Here is a 6,424-nt window from a genome sequence, read left to right on the forward strand (position 1 = left end):
CATTTTTTCTTTTTTAACACTTAACCCCTAAATTATTTTTCTTCACAGAGAAGGGCTTTGGGATTTATGATATTTTTCTTTTCCTCCAAAACTGAAACACACTCTTGTTTTTAGCATATAGCTTCTAAGGTAATGAAGAACACACCAGTACATTAAAGCAAATGTGGGTCAAACCCCAGGGAAAACAGATGTCATGCTTGCAGTATTTCCTCGAGACATCTGAAATCCAGCATAATTGTTCTTCAGTCTGTTTTCTAAGTAAATGAAACAATGGGGAGTATACGTAAATCCTTCTATATTAGAATTTAAGAAATATTTCAACTGAAGAAGTTCAAAGTTTGCATTTGATAAATCAAGACACCAAGTGCTTAAAATTAGGAAACCCAGAATTGTAAATGTGTATATTCCCACTGGTTATTCCACAACTCTACATTTCCCCACTGATTTTCATAATCTGTGATGAAGTAGAAGCCTGAAGCTCATTTGTAAGTCAAGTCCATCATTTTGTTGAACATTTTAAACAGTATGTTCAAATGTGAAAGATCATAAACTTAATGCAGCTTTTCTAATCTTAAGTAAAATTTATTAGTTGTTATCATAAATTAAGAAGGCTTGGCAGTCAGCAATAAATCTGGACCTTTGAAAGGTCCAAATATAAGAAAATCATTCATAGTATATTTATAAAAGTATGTTAGCAGGTGTGCGTATGTGTCAGTCCTTCTGTGTGTGTGTGTAGAATTTAGCATGTGTTGGATAGAAAAAAATATAAATGACCACGTGGAGGTAGATTCACAACTTCTCTAGCCTCATTTAAATTTAGATATCGAAAACCTTTAACTTGTAGGCTCATTTCTGTCCAGGTTTGATCAGAGAGAACTAAGACTGAAAGAGAAATATGAGCTAGCTCTCTGCCATCGGGGGAACTTGGCACTAGTCTTACTGTCCTGAGTCAGTCCCATGCACTACCTAGCAAGCTGCAGGCACATCTCCTGATCTGGTTGTGCTGTTTCCATGACTGTGCTTACTTTCCCAGGTGTCACTCAGTTCTGTTTGATGGAATAGGGTCCTGCCACAAACCCCAGGCCAATTGGCTATAGGCTTACCTCTTGGATGGCTCTTACCATTCCTCTTCCTTTCTCTCCTGTTGGGCATAAGCTACAGCATGCTTCCCATGCATGCCCTCCTGTATATAAACACCAGTCCCGAATACATCTGAGATCGTGATGTTCTCCTAGGCATAACATTTTGGTTCCTAAAGCTAAATGAATCTTCGTAAGCTTGGCTCAACACAGTTTCCGTTTACATAACTTTTCATGTGAACCCATCATTGAGCTCCCAGCGTGCCTTGTGGCAAGGCTACACAGGTGTGACAAAACCCACATTAAATAGGAAAGCTTACAAACATCTGGCTTCCAAAGCAAAATTATTACTAGGGTTATTGGGATCAATATTCCTCTATCAAGCCTTTGTTCTCTGTATAAAGTTTAGTTGAGACGTACTACTCAGAAAGCCTTTTAGTAATGAACATTTACTCCCCACTCTTTGGGCACTGAAAAGATCAGATAATGGGCGAGAAGCAGGTGTTTTTCTAGCAGCAGGAAAAAAAGCAAATAGTATTTCATGATGCAACGTCTCTAATTAAAACAGCAGAGATTTTAATAAGGTTTTGCTCTTTTTCTCTCTCAAGGTAAGTCAGGTGTTATCTAGTCTAAAATGCTTAGACCTGCGTGTCTTCTACACGTCTCTTGTCTGGCCAAATACCAACTAGATAACTAATTATTTTTCACTATTAACCTGCTTACATTGTACCAGATTGACTTACATTTTAAGGTGCTAATAATGCTTAATACTTATAACTGGTTCATTTTTGTTTTGCATATATATCTGAAAGAATGAATCATCTGATGCTGTAAAATTATTTCCTTTTAATATAAGATGCTAGTAATCGGCACATTTATTTAAATGGAGATACATCCCTTGCACTGTAGACATTTATGATCTTTTATATGTAAAAATGAAAATCCAGCAAAATCAAAAAAGCATATCCTATGGTATTATAAGTGAAAGATACTTTTTGAAACCCATTTATATGGTTCTTTACCAGAAAAAAAGAAAGGGAAATACAAGTTTGAGGGATAATACTTTTATTTCAGTAAAACTGATCACTTTTTTTGTGGAAATAAAGCTGTAAAATAATTCTTCTAATTTAGGGTCATGTATTTGGCACCTCTGAAATAGTCTACTGGACAGTATTCAATTAAATTGGGTCCTCAGACTTGCTGTCTGATGAACATTGAGAACAAGTAATTTAATACTTTTTTTTTTTCCCTGCAGAGGTTTTAGAAATGTATCACTAATGCTGGAGAGTGGGAACATATGCTCTTCGAAAGCAATGTCTTCTTTTTAAGTGTGGACAAAATTGGCTCAGGTGACATAAGGGCCCAAAGAGCAATACTCTAGAATTCAAAACTTGACCTGTGCTTGAAAAGTCCCAAGACATAAGTTTATGCTTCTTTTTACAAGAGTTCGGTGTTGGAATTTCGTTGTAACCTTGTGTATGTTCTCCCTGTCACTGACTGATGTTGAGGATCTGACTTACTGCAGAGAGATGCAATTTATGGATTCTCTTGGTATTCTGATGGTTTTCAATTCTTACTTACTACTTGTGAATTTTATCTTGCTTTAACTTGTCTGTAAACTCTGTTACTCTCTGTGTAGTCCTATTGTCAGTGTAGGTAGAGAACATCATGTGTGAGTTGGCATTATGATTCTCCACACTGATGGTGTAAGCGAGTTTCATATTCTAGGAGAATCGGATCAGAAAACGTGAATTCATTTGATCAAAGCAATAGACGTCCTTTCTCCTAAGTGTCCATCACCTCCTTACCCCTCATTCCCACACCAGAAGTTGAATGGCCTCAAGCAAAGTGGTGAGGAAGGTGGGAAGAGTGCCTTCCCAGTATCCAGTTATTTCTCTCTTTTATGTGACCTCTAGTTCTACTCAGTTTTCCACAGTTCTTTATACAGAAGTATATTTTACTTTATTTAATTTTTTTTAAACTGTCAACATTGCTTATCTTAATTCTTTCCTGAAGGACACCCTAGACAAATAGGCCAATGGAAACCTCCTTTAATTTTCTTCTGAGGTTGCTATATTTGTATACAGTGACCTTGGAGGATGGCTCAGCTTGACTGAGGAAAGCTTTTCTAAGAGGATTTTGTATGGAGAGGGGACTGGCGTAAAGGGTGGGGAGGGCAAAAGCAACATCGAACTCCCTATTTTCCCTTTTCTCCATGCTTGCTCCCCCTTGATGATCTTTCCTGCCTGCAGAGCAGCCAGACACCCATCCCTACAGTTCTGTTCATGCTGGGGATTGGGCTTGAAGGAGGATGGGAGGTATGAAATGAGAGAAGGTGAGTGAAAGGAGGACTTTTTAATATGAAGATTGCTTGAACACCTTCATGCTAGCCTTTTTTACTGGCCTCTACCAAATTTTCTGGTCAGCAAGTATATCGAGGAAAGCAGTTTAACAAATTAATCTGCAGACCTTTTTTTTTTTTTCTTTTTGGTCACTGCCTCTAGATCAAGCCACACTGTAGCCTAGAAGCAAGAACGTGGAGATACTTCTGATGAGGTCTGGAGATACCCAGGTGGGCTTTCTCTAGTTGCAGCGAGTGGGGGGCCACTCTTCGTTGCGGTGCGTGGGCTTCTCATTGCAGTGGCTTCTCTTGTTGTGGAGCATGGGCTCTAGGCACACGGGCTTCAGTAGTTGTGGCACGTGGGCTCAGTAGTTGTGGCTTGCGGGTTCTAGAGCGCAGGCTCAGTAGTTGTGGCGCACTGGTTTAGCTGCTCTGCAACATGTGGGATCTTCCCAGATCAGGGCTCGAACCCGTGTCTCCCGCATTGGCAGGTGGATTCCTAACCACTGCGGCACCAGGGAAGCCCCCCCTGGTGATCTCTTAACTCAGGCTGAATCTACATGAAGCCAGTGAATTAGCTATATAATGTGGCTGCCTTTCTTTCGTATTTGTTATTTAAACATAGTGCAAAAACCATCCTGGGTAACATATATTTTAGTATATATGAGGAGCATATAGATATTTCAATCCATGCTCTAAAGAGACTCACTCTTAAAGTATTGCTGTCCTCTAAAATGAGGCCAAAAGGTACCCCAATAACAAGTTGCAGAGCACATATTCCTCTCATACTTATTCAGTTAGATTTTTGTTGGGGGACATTTAAGGCAACCACAAAATTAGGCAAAGAAGAAAGAGGACTGTGGACAGAACAAGTGTTAGGAATTTTATGGTGACTTCAAAAGCCAGAAATCTTGGATGTTTGATTTTTAATTTGTTGAACATTTTATCACTTTGATTTAATGTGCCAATGCTTTGTATTATTTTCGTTTAATAGTTTAGTGTGATTTCATAGTATAATTCTCTCAATACATCTATTATAAATTTTCGTTCCTAATACAGAATTAAGTCTTTGTCATTAGTGTGGCTGTACACTTGGAGAGGGTCTCCTGATTCACTCACTATGTAGGAAAGGTTTTGTTTTCAGTCTATTGGCTGCTTACAGGAACTGTCCAGGCTCATTGATATCCTAGCAAAACACACCCTGTTGGCTCTTATTGCTTAAATATTCCCACTTCTAAAATTACCACTACACCACTGGGGGGTGAATGAATACACGATTACAATTTCAATTTGACAGTTTTAAAGGAAATGGCATAGGGATTTAATTAGACCCTCTCCATGTGCTTCATTGATTCTCAGATGGGTTTTCATTCTAGCAGAAGCAGATGTGGGTTCTAATGTAGAACTTAGATTCTCTTGTACCTTATGGGTTATTCAAACCAGTAAAACAGCCAACAGTTAGTTGCCTGAATATGCAAAATCCAAAAGCAAACTGGGTTGGGAATGTTGAGAGGTAGTTTTCTTTCACTTCTTTTCCTTTATGAAATAGGAAGATTGAAGTCATCAGGAAAATAATGATTTTTGTGGCTCCTGATCTTTATGCTATATAATGAAGAAGGAAATTAGGCTACGGTCAACTATTTTCACTTGGGCAATAACAGAAACTTCTTGACATTATTAGAAAAGAAATGTTATACTTATTTCTTTCTTTTGAGCTCAACAAAATGCCCAACTGGAGAAAGAGGTGAAAGCCATTGTTAAAATTAGTTACTGGGGATTTTAAGAGGGAAACTTATTATAACCCTTTGAAGATTTTCTTTGAAATGTATTTTTTCTTAAAATGAGTATAATATGCATTCTCAGTTTAGAAATCCCAATGTTTCGCCCAACAGATGCATTGTTAAATTTTCTAAACATTCAGTTTGGATAGAGATTTACAGTAGCAAGAAAATAATTGAAGTCGACCACAGATGTCTGAGAGGGCATGCCACCACCCATTGGCATGGCTGTATAGTAGAGAGTGCCATCATAGACTCCATGGTGTATCAGTTGAGAAATACATGTCGGTAACTGTCTAGTTTCCTATGTCGTCAGGCACATCACACCAGGACCCTCATAGAGGCAGGGCTGTGACTCCTTTGTGTAGTCTTGAACCTATTTTCACCGAGCCTTCCAGTCCTCATCCTTCCAGCCTCTGACCTTATGTTTAGTCTTCCTCATGTGGACCCCATTATCATTTTGTCTGCCTTTTCAAATCACTCCTCTTGCCTCAACTTTTCTTCTCCATTTCCTTTGGCCTCACTGTGTTAGGTAACCCTGGGTCCTGTCAAGCTCTAGGCTACTACCAACCATGTATAATTCCTCACCCATGGTGCCCCACAGTTTGTCCATTAGTTTTATTCCCTGAGGGGAACCTAGTGAGAAAGTGGTATCATTTATTTTCATATAGACAGTGTCATGTCATATTGTGCTGAGGTGGAAGACACAGAGAGGAGAGAGAAAATTATCAGGCAGAAATGATATATACCTACTAGCAAGTTGTATATGTAGATATATGTTATATTTATTTAAATGTGTACAGCATTTAATGCTTAAACTTTTCTTTCTGTTTTTATTTTTTATTTATTTAGTTTTTTAAGTCCCTATTGAATTTGTTACAATATTGCTTCTGGTTTTTTTTTTTTTTTTTTTTTTTTTTTTTTTTTTTTTTTTTTTTTTTTTTATTGCTTCTGTTTTATGTCTTGGTTTTTTGGCCGCAAGCCATGTGGGATCTTAGCTCCCCGACCAGATATCGAACCAGCACCCTGTGCATTGGAAGGTGAAGTCTTAATCACTGGACCGCCAGGGAAGTCCCTTCTCTCTCTTTTTAAATTTCACTGGCATGCATGCAGTAATTTGAGTTTTATAGAAACAGTTTAAAATTATAATACTTATAGTAAGATCTCCAAATTTTAACTATTTGCTTCTTAATCTATCTGTTAGAGCTTATGGTGTGCTTTCTGAA

Source organism: Kogia breviceps, chromosome 4 (genome assembly GCF_026419965.1).
Source record: "Kogia breviceps isolate mKogBre1 chromosome 4, mKogBre1 haplotype 1, whole genome shotgun sequence".
NCBI lineage: Eukaryota > Metazoa > Chordata > Mammalia > Artiodactyla > Physeteridae > Kogia > Kogia breviceps.